Raw genomic sequence first — 17,074 nt, forward strand, 5'->3', positions numbered from 1 at the left:
CACACACACACACACACACACACACTGACTGAACCTAACCACCTATTAATTATCTGTGACTGTTTGTTTGTCTGCATCTCATATTCTCTTACTATCTAGCTGTCTAACACACACACACACACACACACACACACACACACACACACACACACACACACACACACACAGCATAATGACTTTTTGAGCCTCGAGGACACAAGTGCCTGACCAACATTCTTTATTACTTTCAAAATACATGCACTTTTTTTTATATCAAAGGAAGAAAAAGAAGAAGAAAACGCAAAGTTAAAATTTGCGCAACCTCACCCTTCTCCCCTTCCCTCCCTCAACACACACACACACACACACACACACACACACACACACACACACACACACACACAGAGTCAACATTGTCTTGCTCAAACAAAACCAAACAAAGAAAACGTTTTACGATGCAGCCAAAAGCAGCCTTGGCAAAACACACACACACACACACACACACACACACACACACACACACACACACACACACACACACACACACACACACACACATGACGGCCGGGCAATAAAAGTGATCAATTTCAGAAGTGCAACAACCGGGAATCAATAAAGACTCACTCCTCTTTATTGCTGTGTGTGTGTGTGTGTGTGTGTGTGTGTGTGTGTGTGTGTGTGTGTGTGTCCTTTACGTCACTATCACCGGTGTTTTACGACGCGAGGTTACGCCCGGACGCATGCTAACCTCTGTGACGCTTGTTGTTTATGCCCCCGTGCGTCATTCTTCTTCTTCTTCTTCTTCTTCTTCTTCTTCTTCTTCTTACTCTTCTTTTACTTCGTCTTCTTCTTCTTCTTCTTTTTCTTCGTCTTCTTCTTCTTCTTCTTCGCCTTATCTTTCTTCTTCTTCCTTTGAGCTGTTCCCTTTGTATCGCTTCTTAGTTCCTCCTTGATTCTTCTTCACACTTGGACACTCCGCTATGCACTAAGTTCTGTTTTTCATACACTTATCTTACACAGCCTATTACTTTCCGATTTCCTTTCCCTTTGTTTCCTTCACTTTTAGCATACTTTTGGTCTCTGCATTTTCTTTTTTTTATCCTCTTGCATCCCACTATTGTTCTTTCTTCTTTCTCCTTTACTTCAATGTTCTTATTTTCTAGCACATTACAGCGAGGAGGCGAGCATCTCTACGCCACGTTTTCATTTTGTGCTTCGCTGTTAGGAACGTCGATGTGATGTTTAATCGGCGACATAAAAGATAACGAGCAAGTCCTCAGCGCGAGACGCCGCTCAGTGAGTGCCTCGCCGGCGCCGCCATGCCCTGAGGTCGGACCAGAGCGTATACCGAAGTTGACCTCTCTTTCGGCCACCTCTTTTGACTCTTTTTTTTTTTAGGGGCAGCGAGTAGCGGGCTTTCTTTTATTATTGTTACCTTTTTTTGTGCCTTTGAGCGGTCTCCTTTGTTGTAAAAAAATAAAATAAAAAAAACAGTTGACCTCCAAACCCGATGTTTAAAAATGTTCCCACAGTGACGAGCTTTCTCTGCTAGTTCCCTTCAACAGTAGACAACACAAGTCATTACCTTCAAACCCTCTTTCGGCTACTCTACCAATCTATTTCAAGGAGCATCGCGATCTTTTCAGCTGCCCCATTTACTGTAACAAAAAAGCGATCTGTACAATCATTTAGAGTTGAGATGCCATTGTAACGAGAACAGCGTGACTCATAGGTTGGTATTAAAAGACACTTTCGCTTCTCACATCAACTATTTATACAGGTCAAAGAGGGGGTCAGTCGGGTTCTAATGAGCGTCTCTTTAGGTTCGCGGTACAGAGGAGGGGTCAAACTACCATCAGGGTCATAAAACTACTACTGGAAATGCCCACAACTCCTACGAAAGCCTTGTCAATTATGTGTTCTTGGGCGGCGAAATGTCTAAAAATACGACCCTATTCTTGTACAGTATCTCAGGGTAGTGATGAGGGCTACAGGGCGCCCCTCATCGGCGTGGCCTGAGCCCTTCCCTCACCCAACACGTCCTTCATATTGCAGAGGACGCCACAAAAAAGCGTAATGCTACAACAGACATTGATTTCTCTTGGGAAATCCTTCACCGAGGCACAGGAAGCTCCCGCCGAGGTGATGCAAGCGCAAGGTGGTGCAGCAGACTTACGCGAGGCTGAGTGCGAGCTGTGCAGAGGTACGTAATGGCTCCGTGAGGACAGCCGGGGAATGAAGACAAGACGCGAGGACATAAAAAGACATTGGTCGGTATTTTCAAACGCTTCCGCCTCTCACGTCAACTATTTCCAAAGGCCTTAAAAGAGATTAATCGGGTTTACATGAATGTTTTTCCACGTTCAGGGTACAGAAGAAGAGTCAGACTACTACTAGGGATACACAACTACCCACGGAAATGCTCAATGCGCCTACGGAAGCCTTGTCAAATACGTGTGCTTGAGCCCCGAGATGTTTGAGAATATGGCCCATTCGCCTCTGGGCAACGAAAAAAAACAAATTCAGTCAGCAAGAGGTTATTGCAGGACCAAGGAAGACCAGTGAAGAGAATGAAGGCGTCGGCAGGCAATGCTGTGACCCCCTTCAGTGTGTCTGCCATAACGACCATGATCAATGCGACCCATACAAGGAAAGTGGACCTGATCGAGTGAATGGAAAAGACAAAGAAAAACCGATCCAGACTGGCATCCACCAAGAAAAGGAGCAAATTAGTGAAATAAAGAGGCACATTGTTCGTAAAGTGAAATTAAGTGGAAAAGAAGTGAACTATATAACGTGTTTTGATCTTGGATGTCAATGTTGAAAGGCGAAGGGACTCGGTGCTGAAAATAGAAGGCCACGAATCCAAGAAAAGTGTCGATAACTTATTTGGAAATCAGAGGGACAAACAGAGCTCACGAAGATTCTTGGATAGATGAATTAAGAGTATCTAAAACAAATACTATCTGCGGATGTTTATTAGTTGGAGTCCTTCTGCCAGAGTAAATAAAAAGGGGAGCGTTAACGAGCCTGACACAGAAACTCCTTAAAAATCTGAAACGGGATACGATTGTGGCAAGTCTAGGAAAAGGGTTCAGAGGGAGAGACACGCTGAGACACGCTACCCCAGACTCGAGGAAGGAACAGTAATAAGAGAAAGACTAGACGGTGTTGTCATCAAAGGAATACATACAGCGTCTACACCAGCAGCCTTGGCGACTTGAAGATGATGAAAACTTAAAAGAAAAACCCTGAAAAGAAGCAAAATGAAAATGGAACCGTGTGCGAAACTAGAGGAAAGGCAAACACGAGCACGGGATCATATGGCAATTCGAAGAGGTTAGAAATTTAGTGAAGAAAGTAAAGGGTATTGACTTAGGTGAGCTCTGATGGGATGAATGATGGTAATAAGAACATAAGAACATAGGAGTCTGCAAGAGGCCGGTAGGTCTGTACAAGGCAGCTCCTTTGAACCTAAGCTACCGTGTATCTAACCTCACCTAATATCGCTGTCCATGAATTTATCTAATCTAATTTTGAATGTGACAATTGTAGTGGCACTCACCACATGACTGCTAAGCCTATTCCACTCATCCACCACTCTGTTAGTAAACCAATTTTTCCCTATGTCCCTGTTGAATCTGAATTTATCCAGTTTAAACCCATTACTTCGTGTCCTACCTGGTTCTCTTACCAACAAAACCTTATGAATATCCCCCTAACCTATCTAATATATAATGATGGTGTTGGTACTACTGCAGCTAAGGTCACGAGTGTGTGTGTGTGTGTGTGTGTGCGTGTGTTTGTGTGTGTCTGTGTGTGTGTGTGTGTGTGTGTGTGTGTGTGTGTGTGTGTGTGTGTGTGTGTGTGTGTGTGTGTGTGTGAAAAATCTTCTTATATAGATTTAAACACTGAGTGCACTATCAAACACACAAAAAGATAGATAAATAGATAGATAGATAGACAGATAGATAGACAGATAGATAGATAGATAGATAGAGAGATAGAGAGATAGATATAAAGATATAGAGATAAAGTAGATAAATAAAAAGAAAGAAAAATAAAAGAAAGAATGAAAAGAAGTAAAAAGAAAATGTAATAAGAAGGAAAGAAAAAGTTAAATAGACAGAGAGAGATAGACAGATAGACAGGTATATAGACAGAAAGAGAGATGGGTCCACAGATAGATAAATAGATAGAGAGGAATATATGTATGAATGAATAGATATACAGGTAGACAGACAGATAGATAGAGCGAGCGTTTATTGACAGTATAACGCAGTGAAGGACAAATAAAATGCGTAATAAACTCTAACGACGCAGCATTAAAACGAATATATTGAAACGTGGGAAAATTGGCGCAGTAGCAACGATAATAAAAACAAACTTAACTCACAGAAATATAAAGTGTAGGATTAAACAAGGTACCAGGATTCAAACAGCCATGACACACACACACACACACACACACACACACACACACACACACACACACACACACACACACACACACACGATCAAATACGTACTTCATGGCGGAGCAAAACTTACGATTATGTTCACAAAATTCAGTAATGGATTCACAAAACTTGCGATTCAATGCTAAATAAAGAAAAAAATAAAATAATCACAACTTTTAAATCTCTTCCCAAATGTAGCATAAGAGCAAAACAATTAACACACACACACACACACACACACACACACACACACACACACACACACACACACACACACACACATGACTCGTAACTTGCAGGTGATTGGAAGTGCGTGTCTCATTAGGCGGATGTTTACCTGTGAAATAAGAGCACTCTATTGTCATTAGCACAGGTGGAAATGAGCTGAGGCCACAGGGGAGGCTTGATGTGGCGGTGGTGGTGGTGGCTGTGGTGTGGTGGTGATGATGGTAATGGTGGTGGTGGGGGTGGGTGGGTGGGGGGGGGGGATTGCTGCATTGGTGGTAGTAATAAACAAACTTCCATTTATAATTTTTGCCTTTTTTCAGGTTTAAGAATGATAGTGATGATGATGATGATGATGATGATGGTGATGATGGTGATGGGAATTATTGTAAGAGTGATGATGGTGGTGGTCACTGAAGAGGTACAAAAGGGTGCTACTGTGATGTTGATGGTGATAGTGATGATGGTGATGATGATGCAGGTGATGGGAATTACTGTAAAAGTGATGACGCTGGTGGTCACTGAGGAGGTACTTGATGGTGTTACAGTGATGATGATACTTATGGTGATGGTGAGAGTGAGGGTGATGAAGAAAGTGATGGTGAATATGATTGACTGTGGACGAAGATGAGTACTGAAGCGGCGCATACCTGTTTAAAAATGTAAAAAAAAAAAATCAGGCTTATCATAATACCATTGGATAAATCTCTATCTGTCTATCTATATATCTATCTGTATTTCTTCCTATGTCTCTATGTACACGTATGTATGTATGTATGTATGTATGTATTTATGTATGCATGTAGGTATGTCATTAGGCAGTACAGGTAAGTATGGTTTAATGGATGCATGTATAGATGGAAGTATATCTGTATGTATGTATGTACCCTATGTATGTATGTAAATATGTTAGTATGCATGTGTGTAATAAAAAACTGTACTATTACAAAGTCGACTAAAAAATGCAAACTATCACAAAAAGAATGAATTTAAAGGCCAGGCCAGGTCGAGGACGCAATCCGATTCTCTTTTGTTAATCCGCCGCACGCATTTGCCGCCCGGCGCTCGGCTTTTGTTCCCCCTACACAGCACGGCCACGGGCGGAATCCTCGGCCATTACCTCTCTTTTAAAACCCGACACTCACCACTCCTCACCCGCGGCCTTGAAGTGGGAAAGAGTGAGTGTTACAAAGAGAGGAGCGTCGATAACATCATTTACTTATCATATGTAGAAAGGTATTTGGTATCTTCTCATCATCATCAGCATCAGCATCACCATCACCATCATCATCATCCTCATGGAGAGCAATACTGTAAAAGCCATCATCGTATACTCTCCAATACCATATGAAATTATCCTCCTTTGTCCAACGCGGAACAAAATTTAATCTTAGCATAGAGTGGAGGATCAAAGTAGATGAATCAAATTTTGTAACCGGAAAGTCATGGCCTGAATGAAGTATTGAAAAGGGTTATGGGGGTTCACAAAGAGGATGAAAATGAAGTATGTTGTCAAAAGTCACGTTTAATTAAATAGCGTATCCCAAAAAGTATGTATTGCATGCCCGCTATATTGGTCGAAGTGGTGTTGTTAGATGATATCGTCGAAGCTGTCATGATTTCGCGAGTATAGGAAGGGAAAAAGTTGGAAAGTTTCGTTTAGTCGGCGCTAAATTTTCGTAAGTCATCCAGTCATATAGATTTTTCACTCCGCCATTATTCAATTAGGTGGTTTTTTTTTCGTTTTCCATAAATTAACCATTTCGAGTCATTCACCTAAGGAAACTAGCATATCTGTTTGGTGGTATCAGGTAAGGTTAGGTTAGGTTAGGTTAGGTTAGATTAGGTAAGGTTAGGTTACATAAGGTTAGGTTAGGTTAGGTTAGGTTAGGTTAGGTTAGGTTAGGTTAGGTTAGGTTAGGTTAGTAGGCCAATCTCTTACGTACGCAATCAGACACTCTGATGAACACGCCTACTATAACTTCTTAAGGAGTTGCTCGTGTGGTATACTTCACTTATTTTCTCCTTATTTAGGCTATTATAGTTGCTATTAATTAGTATCATTAGTGTGGTGGTCATTGTATTTTATGGCGTTCCTTTCTCGCAACTTTCCCTTTCTCCAATCACTCTATACCCCTTCCCCCCTCCGGCCCCCAAAGCACCTCTTCCTCACACCTCCCCCTGCACCTCTTCCTCATCCCTTCCCGTACCCTTTCAACCCCCCCTCCCTTTAACATTGCCTTCTGGTCCTGGTTCCCTTCACGCCCCCTTCATCATCCTAATTCAATACTCAAACTCATTAGCGGCTCGAGCCTCTCTCATTAGGGATTCACTGACGGTATCATTATCCGCGGCACCCACAGGAGGCGCCGCGCTGCCCTGCCCGCGGCCTCCCATCCACCCCTTTGCCGCAGCGTCGGGGATGAGAGATGAAGGGCTAAGTATGAAAGGGGGGAGGGGGAAGGTGGTACGAATCACATGCTGCCTTGTTCTCCCGTGTTGTTGTTGTTGGTGGTGGTGGTGGTGATGATGGTGATAGTAGAAGTAGTAGTAGTAGTAGTAGTAGTAGTAGTAGTAGTAGTAGTGGCGGTGGTGGTGGTGGAATACTACCAAAAATAGTAGTATAGGAATAAAAATAAAGAAAAAGAAGAAGACGAAGAAAAAGAACACGAAGAAAAACAAAAACAACAAGAACAACAAGAACAACAACTAAAAACAGAAAACAAAAAGAACAACACTTGCCACCCACACACTACACAACCCTCAGACTCGTCCCCTCCATCACCCGGCACACCTTCCCCTGCCGCCTTCCGCACCTGGCCTGTCTTCACCTGCCTCCCCTCGCCGCACAGGTATAGATTAACGCCCATCGACCACCGCTGATAATGACTGGCCCTTTGACTCCCACAAGGCCCGGCTATCTCTCTCTCTCTCTCTCTCTCTCTCTCTCTCTCTCTCTCTCTCTCTCTCTCTCTCTCTCTCTCTCTCTCTCTCTCTCTCTCTCTCTCTCTCTCTCTCTCTCTCTCTCTCTCTCTCTCACACACACACACACACACACACACATACACACATTACCCGTACATACATATATACAGACAGACAGACAGACAAACAAAAAGACAGACAAACAGACAGACAAATTAAAAAAACAAACATTTTTTTTCCAACCCACCAAATTTTTCATCCCCACAAGGTAATACATATGCCAGGAATCCATAATTTTCCTATACATTACAAATTAGTCACACACGCAACTGAAATCAACACCAGTAGTACCCCCATTAACTCGACTAGCAATAAAGACATCTCAGCCGTACCCATCCCCCAGCATCGGCTCAGACCTGTGGAGGGGCCGGGGCGGGAAGCTGAGGAACCCATGGGACTGTCCGAGGCGGATAAGGGACTAACCGATCCGTACATATAATGCCTAGTGCTTCGATGGACCGACTTAGCCCTTCTAATACCGTCCGCAGGGGTCAACACACGAGAGAGAGAGAGAGAGAGAGAGAGAGAGAGAGAGAGAGAGAGAGAGAGACGGGGTGAATGTCCTAGTTAATCAATCATCTATTTATCATCCCCCCAAACAGTTCATTTACTCTGCCTATCTTTGTGCAGGACTAGAAATAAGAGTCTGCTAATCCTCATCCTCATCTTCCTCCTTCTCCTCCTCTTCCTCCTCCTCCTCCTCTCTCTTTTCTATCTCCTTCCTCTAAATCCTGTAAACCCTTTCACAGCCTGTGCTACAAAATGCCGTTATCGTTTTCTTTTGCAAGGAGAAGATACAGCCTCTACACCAGGTAAAGCATTTATTTTTACTGTATAAAGGTTCTTGTATAATACATTTCTCCCAGTCAAGAGTGTATGGTAAAAATACATCCAAACATATTACAAAAAAAACTAAAGACTTTATATAATATGCAGGTCGTGATAACCTTATGTTTGTCTTTTTCATTTTATACTCATCATTTTTTTTCTCTTTTTCTCATTTCAATAATATTTTGATTACCTTTTCATTTTATATTTATCCATTTTTCTATTTTTTGTATTTTCATCTATTTTCTTTATTTCATGTCGCGAGTTCCCGTTAATCAGGAGTGAATTACGATGCAAAGGAGGCAGCTCAAAAGACACAAAAAAAATAAAAAAAATAATGAAAAAAAAGCCCGCTACTTGCTGCTCCTAAATCACTGCTTGCCTCTGAATAACACTGATTTGAAGCACTGCTCAATATTTCCTCTGTTAACTTCGTATATTTTTTCCTTATATTCCATCGCACGAGAGACATCGCCTGCATAAAGGCCAAAACAAGCACCATAACTGTTTGCTGCTGCCCTGTGAATCACGTTTTTATCAGTAGTGCATTTCTTTCATCTCCTCTGCTTTGTGTCTGTTCTTAACCCGGTACCAGCGACGGGCCAAATTTGTGGCTTTACCGTGTACCAGCGATGGGCCAAATTTGTGGCTTTACCGTGTACCAGCGATGGGCCAAATTTGTGGCTTTACCGTGTACCAGCGATGGGCCAAATTTGTGGCTTTACCGTGTACCAGCGATGGGCCAAATTTGTGGTTTTATTGTGTACCAGCGACGGGCCAAATTTGTGGCTTTACCGTGTACCAGCGATGGGCCAAATTTGTGGCTTTACCGTGTACCAGCGATGGGCCAAATTTGTGGCTTTACCGTGTACCAGCGATGGGCCAAATTTGTGGCTTTACCGTGTACCAGCGATGGGCCAAATTTGTGGCTTTACCGTGTACCAGCGATGGGCCAAATTTGTGGCTTTACTGTGTACCAGCGATGGGCCAAATTTGTGGCTTTACCGTGTACCAGCGATGGGCCAAATTTGTGGCTTTACCGTGTACCAGCGACGGCCCAAATTTTTGCCATGATATAAGCCCCAAAAATAAATGATGCATAAACTGATCACAAATGCGCTGATATATATTATGAAATGGTTTGCGTGAGTGATGATTTTTTCTCATTAATTCGCTTAGAGGGGCCTTTAAGAAACATGACCCCCTCAGTTACCGGGTTAATCGCCTCCCGCGGGTCGCCTTTAATTAGCGGGTCATCGGCGGGTCAGAAAGAATATGCCCCGTCGCTATTGACCGTTGGGCTCTGAATTCCATATCCATGAGCAGGCGGAGATTATATGCAAATTACCTTGCGTCAGTGATTACAGGTGAACTGATTACCTAGGATGGATCTCTCTCTCTCTCTCTCTCTCTCTCTCTCTCTCTCTCTCTCTCTCTCTCTCTCTCTCTCTCTCTCTCCACACTGGTATCTCTTTAATCTGCTTTAAATGCTTAACTCATTAATATGAACCACAGGAATGGCAGCAATATTGATTTGCCTGGATAGTTATGATTATGGTAATGATAATGACGGTGATGATGATGATGATGATGATGATGATGATGACTGATGACGGAAAGCAGTAGCACCACCACCACCGCCATCAGCAACAGTACAGTAGTAGTAGTAGTAGTAGTAGTAGTAGTAGTAGTAGTAGTAGTAGTAGAGTCAGTAGCAGAGGCAGTATTGTAGTAGTAATTGTTGTTATTCATAGTAGTAATAATAATAATAATAATAATAATAATAATAATAATAATAATAATAATAATAATAATAATAACAACTACAAGAACAACAACGATAAAAATAATAGCGTTTCACAATTCCCGGGAACTAATTCGCGTATTAGTCCACAAAAATACACTGCATAAATTTCAGCATTCATTAATTTCTTACCAGTGTTGTTATAAAATGAGACTACTTTTTTTTTCATTGGGTTCTATTCAGTGGCCGGGACTGTGTTAGTTTAAACATAAATTAGTAATAAACTTAATGTGTACATGCTCACTCGGTGTGTGTGTGTGTGTGTGTGTGTGTGTGTGTGTGTGTGTGTGTGTGTGTGTGTGTGTTTTGCTTTTATGTTCGCCAAGGCTTTCGGAGCAAGTAAAGAAGGATGAAGAAGAAGAAGAAGAAGAATACAACAACACGGTGTTTGAATTTCCACAGCGCTGTGATACTGCTTAATAAGTATTCATTCAGGAGAGACAATGTTATACCGGATACCTTAACTGGATCATAATGAGGAACCTATAATTATGGCTCTTCAAAGGGTCCATTACCTTCTCATAAGCAGGTTACTAACTACCAAACTTCGGAATGCTCGTAGCTCTTCTACATAGCCCTCTCAAGAGGCACGTGATGGAACCATGAGGTAAAGGTAATGTTGAGGGCACACGCTCTTTCTGCGCGTGGCTGCGGTGCCCATCCCCGTCACATTGGTTTCTTGAGCCTGTGGTGGGAGGGAGCCCATCACCCCGGGACGCATATTCGCCAAGTCTGGAACACTTTGTCTCCACGGGAAATTAGGACCAATCACAGCGCGCGCTCACCCAGGCGACGTATTGCCACCTCGTGACGTCATTACTTACCCTTTATTTACACAGTTTTATCAAATATATGTTAATTATTTCGTGAGAACACACATATTTTCAACAGTTGAGATGTTTATACTCTGTGTTATAATGTGTCAGACATCAGTAACATCAGTATAAACATCTCAACTGTTGAATGTGCTGGTATTCAGACTAAAATCACCAGATCGAGTGGATTCGTACTTAGGCACGCTAACCATTGCACCAAGGAGCTGTGAAGGTAATATATAACATGTTCGCAATCAAAAAACTATACGAAGACCACTGTTTAATTAATAGTACCAACAGTTGTGACCGTAGAAATATCAGTCTCTTCATAATTTATCTACTTCTCAAGATGAAGTAGCGGGTGTTGGCGTGAGCGACAAAAACCTTCATTAATATTCCATGATGGGCGACTGGGTGTTAGGGGCGAGCGAGCAGCCGAGAGCAACGTAATTGAGACGTGTTTTCTTCCTACGAGCTGCCGCGCTGAGGGATATTTTCACGGCAAACAAACCACCGGGGTCAAGTCCGCGGTGCGCCGTTAATATCTAAGTCTATATATATACCAAGTCAAGTCACTCTGCTTCAAAACTGCGACCTGTAAGCGCAGGAGGCGGCTTTGGGGCGGAGCAGCGGGATGACGTCACTTATTGCTAATAAAAAATATATATATACCCGCCAGTTCAGGGGTGACTAAAGTTGGGGCCGTATGTGCACTCTGGATGTGCATTCTCGCCTTCTTTAACAGCGCGTTCAGGCAAGCCACTGACGAAAAGATGTCTTTTTATTGTGCTATTGCGTGACTGTAATTTCAATGACTACAAACGGCGGTGTGGGGTGTGAGGGAGGGCATGTTGAAGTGATTGATTTAAATTAGTCCGCCTTTCTTCGTTTTCTCTAAATCCCCGTTTCTACATTCTCTAGTTTGGCTCCAAGCAGTGTCACGCATAAACCACGCCTCGGACGTGTCTCTTCCCACAAATCTGCGTATGACTTGACTTGGTGTATATAGATTTAGGTTAATATAATCGATGTCGACGAAACGTAAACGAGAGAAGGTGCATGTTTTTCCTCTCCCCCTTTTCATTAGCTCTCCGCCATGTTAACTGAAAGCTGCCATCATTTATTATTTTATCAGTTATTTTTCCGGAAAACAACCCACTTAATAACATATATGTAGACGAAGTGCAAACGAAAGAAAGTTATTTTTATCTCTCTCCCCCTCTTCATTAACTCTCCGCCCTGTTACTGCATCTGTCTCCCCTTCCTGTTAGTATCCACCCCATTAGTTTTGTTAATATTTTCCATGTCAACGTATTATTGTAAGAAAACGGACGAGTCAGTAGCGATTATATTATCTTTCACTTTTACAACATCTTCAGTATGTTATCGCATGTGTTCTACTATTATGATTATATATATGATTAGTACTCGTCCCATTAGTTCATAAGGTTACCCCAGTATTTCCTGCCCGCCCATATTACATGACAGTTCCCAAAACTTCATGAGTCGTGCCTTCAAAACCTCACCTCCCTGCAACGTGCACACTAAGTAACTAATAATTATCAATGAACCAATGAGCAAACTAAATATATTTATATCTAACTTCCAAGCAAACTAAGTAGCTAACTAACTAATTAACTATCTAACTTCCAAGCAAACTAAGTAGCTAACTAACTCATTAACTATATAACTTCCAAGCAAACTAAGTAGCTAACTAACTCATTAACTATCTAACTTCCAAGCAAACTAAGTAGCTAACTAACTCATTAACTATCTAACTTCCAAGCAAACTAAGTAGCTAACTAACTAATTAACTATCTAACCTTTAAGCAAACTAAGTAGCTAACTAACTCATTAACTATCTACCTTCCAAGCTAACGAACTAACCAACTAACTACCTAACTAACTAATTCATTCACTATCTAAATACAATGACAGCCAACTAACTAGCCAACTAACCAGTATAAGTATAAGTATCGTCCCGCACCTAACCACTCGAACCAAGTGTAACCCAACCCAACAATCTCACACGGGCCAGCAGCAGCGTCAAAGCACTGAATCAGGAGCTCTGGAAGTGGTGCCTCAGTACTCACAGGAAACACCAATATTGCCTCATGGGAGTGTCGAGAAAGTTACCCAATGAATATGAATGAGCGGTTTCCTTTGTTCATGACCATCCTATTTTCTTTTTACCACAATTGCCTACATGTGACCTCCAGACGGGGTACTCCGACCCTCCACATTACCTCGCATTTGGGCATATGGTTAGTATTCATCTGCACACCAAAAGAGGCCTCGAAACTCAAATAAAGTAAAATAATAGACATCAAATGAGAACAAAAGCATCAAAAACAAAGCGGCAATATAAGGAATAAATACCAACCGTTTGTCACCAGGCCGAGGCAGCGAGCAAGGTGGCTAGCATGGCAGGCTGGGAGGGCGGGACACGACACGGCTCTTACCTGTTTATGTAGTCACCGGGGCAGGTTGTGAGCCTTCCCACTAAACCCACGTTGTCTTGATGCTCTGGACGGCTAGAGGGACGCACTGTGATCGGTCTGTCAGAGCGAGAAACACCACAAAGAACAAGACAACGACGACACTCCGCGGCGCCATGTTGTGTTGTTTTCAAGCGAGAGTGACGTCACTGCCTCCGCCTCCCCAACGGTGCACTAATCTCTTTCAATTTTCTGCTTTATTTATCTATTTACTACTTTGCTTGGTTCCCTTTTCACCTTGTTAGTTGGAGTGATTTTTTAGCTGAGGATTCTTTTTCTATGTATTTCCATTGATCATTTTTAACGTCTTACAGTAAATTTTTAACGGAGATTTTTCTTTCTTTCCCGTTTTTTAATTTTGTTTTACAAGCATATAATTTCTACTGCCACCAAACTTCAACTAACAAAAGACAAAATTCCTACTAGCCTAAAATATCCACTAGCTTAAATTTCTAATAGCATAAAACGTAAAATTTCTACCGTACTAGCCTAAGATCTCCCTTGAAGTCTTATTTTACTAGTATGAAATTTTTGCCAGATAGAAAAGTCGTAAACTTCTACATAATAATATCCCGCAGAAAGAATGTATATAATGTTTTACGTATATTAATTATTTTCCATTCAGTCACGTAGCTCTGTAAACACGTGTAATGACATCCCGTAGCCTATTATTGCACCACACTAATTACATCACCCTAATCACCATAATTCCGCCTTAAGCTGCGTATCTAATAATTGACTTCTGCGTGTAATTACCATTCGTATCTTTTGTAATGGCTTGTGTAATGGCGGTTTAATGACTTATTGTATTTAATGGCCTAGGCTCTGGAGGTCCGTGAAAGTGGATAATGGGGAAGCCTAGTACTGAGATTACAAGTTATTAGGGTAATGTCATTTTTTTGGTGTGTGTGTGTGTGTGTGTGTGTTGTATTTGGGGCAATGAGAGTATGTGATGTTGGTTTTATTATCAGGCTTTGTGTTGATCCAAATTAATGTGTGGTTGTTCTATTCAGTGAGTGACGAGAGTAGAAACGATATTGGTCTAACGTTTTTGTTCTTTTCTTCATCTTCTTTTTATTCATCATTTTCCTTCTTCCTCTCCTTCTCTTCGTCTTCTTTTTCGTCTTCTACTTCTCATTTTGCAGTAAGCGAGTCATAAGCAGAGGAGCAGCATGTACTACAGTGTTTCATCTTTGTGTTTCGAGCAAAGTGGAGTGTTGAGGTGGAGTGTTGCTGTATGTGGACTTGACTGAAGGAAAGATGTATTGCAGATGAAGTGGAGTGTTACGAGGAGCTAATGAAGTGTATATGCATAGTGTGTTGCAGTGACGATGCGGTGGTTGTTAGTGTGTTGCGGTGAAATTAAGTAAAGGAAATTTGTTTTGCAAAAGTGAGTGTTGCGGTGAAACTGAATGAAGGAAGGGTCAGTGTTGTAGAGATGACCGAGTGTTGCAATGAAATTAGAAAACGGAAAATTGTAAGGTAGTGAAGTGTTGCTATATAGGAAACTGAATGAAAAATAACGAAGTCGAGTGTTGCAATGGAATGAAATGAAGGGCTATATAGGAAACTGAATGAAAAATAACGAAGTCGAGTGTTGCAATGGAATGAAATGGATCAGTGTTTCGCAGAGGTGACGGATTGGAGTGTTGCGAGGAGGAGGAAATATGTTTGCGGAAAAAAGTATATTGCAATGGTGACGGAATGGAGTGTTGGGATGAAAATGGGTTACTGAAAAGTTTGAAGTGTTGCAATGAAAACGAGTAACTTAAAAATGTGTGGTGTTGTACTGAAGTGAAATGAAGGAAGCGTGTGTTGCAGTGACGATGGAATGAAGTACGCGTTCTTGAAGAGATTGTATGGCGGAGTGTAATAATGTTCAAAGTTTTACAATAATGAGGCAGTACAGGAAAAAAAGTATAGTTTCCCAATAACAATACGGAGGTAACGAGACCATTTTTTTCTTTCTTTCTTTTTAGTCACCCCTTGATGTTTCAGAGAGAGAGAGAGAGAGAGAGAGAGAGAGAGAGAGAGAGAGAGAGAGAGAGAGAGAGGTGGGCATTTATAAAGAACTTGACTCGAGTGATGCAGTTAAAAAAAATATATTAGTACATCATAAAGCGTACTAATATGAAAAACGGGGGTGTGAATTCATTAAAGGGAGAAAAAATGTATTTGAACTTAATATTTTTCTCTTGTTGTGTGTGTTGAGAAAAATCATTGAGAAAACAAATAACAGTAGTGATGATACAAAAAAAAATAGAGTACTGTAAACTATTCAAAAGAGAAGAAAGGAAGATATCAGTGAGCAGTGTGACTTAGACATGTAACAAAGTATAAAAAAAAAAAAAACTGATGAGTTGGTATGGTGGTAAGTTCTTATCTTCCACTAACCAATACCGCAACCGCCCACACCCCCTCTCTCCACCTCCACTACCACCACACGCCCAAGATGGTCCCCTGTGATGGTATGTATTAATTTACGCTTTTATCATCTCCCACTCCACTCATTTGTTACTGTGCAATATTTATCATCAATATTTATATATCTCTAACGCAAAACCTTATGGCAAGACATCACATTAGCTTGACAGGTATGCATTTACTGTTGAGTATTACCTGTGGCCTTCCTCTCAGCCTCTCTTCCCCAGCCAAGGTGTCAGATAAAGAAATATAACCACTCGTTTCCCCACCATTTCATTTCCAGCACATGTCACCGTTGAATATTTATTTTTACTCTTAATTCTTTTCTTCTCCCATTACGGTCTCGTGTAAAAAGTATTGACATCCACGCCTTTATTCATCGCTTACCATGTTCACCACCGAGACCCGGGCGGAGTGGAAAAATTTGGGCGGCTTTTCCGATACCCTACGCCCCTGTCCACCCTGCAGTGAATGGGTACCAGGTATTAATCGGGGGTTGTGTCCCGTCTCCTGGGATCTGTGCCCTTCTCCTATAATTCTTTCCCCTTCTGTCTCTCTCCGGCATATGACCACAGATGTTGCGCCGACTAAACGAAACTTTCCAACTTGCAGTGTAATGAAACCTAACCTAAACACATGCACTCAGGATCCATATAGGTCAAGGGAGGGAGGGAGCCGTGAAAGCGAAAACTCCCCTTTAAGTCCTATTGCCCCCCCCAACCCCCCCCCGACCTTATTTACCCGCGTCGCCCAATGGTTCAGTGTGCCGACCTGTTACCTGTTCACCGTTCACCTGTGTACTCGCCCCTTGAAGCTGCAGTGCCGGGCAAGGGAGGCGCCGGGAACACGAGAACTCTCCCTGAATTCCTGTTTTGGTGGGCATTTATTCATGATTGGTTAAATATCTCTGTTTAACCCGGTAGCTGCGGGGATCATGTTTCTTAATATCCCCTCTAAGCGAAATAATGAGAATAAATCATCATTCACGCAAACAATTTCATAATATGCATGCTGTCCTGAAGACCACCCATCAACCCGGACTCTAGAGGAAACCGT

The 17,074-nt window shown here is 41.9% G+C and overlaps 1 protein-coding gene across 1 annotated transcript in view; it reads right to left on the reverse strand.

Annotated features, from left to right (window-relative positions):
- The window catches only part of LOC126986591 (dipeptidase 1-like), a 337,773-nt gene extending 321,717 nt beyond the window's left edge, over positions 1 to 16,056 (reverse strand). Inside the window, exon 1 of the mRNA XM_050842852.1 lies at positions 13,559 to 16,056. The gene's annotated coding sequence lies outside the window, so the exon portion shown is untranslated. The remainder of the gene's footprint in view (positions 1 to 13,558) is intronic.
- Between the last annotated feature and the right edge of the window lie 1,018 nt (positions 16,057 to 17,074).

The sequence above is a fragment of the Eriocheir sinensis genome, chromosome 62 (assembly GCF_024679095.1).
Source record: "Eriocheir sinensis breed Jianghai 21 chromosome 62, ASM2467909v1, whole genome shotgun sequence".
NCBI lineage: Eukaryota > Metazoa > Arthropoda > Malacostraca > Decapoda > Varunidae > Eriocheir > Eriocheir sinensis.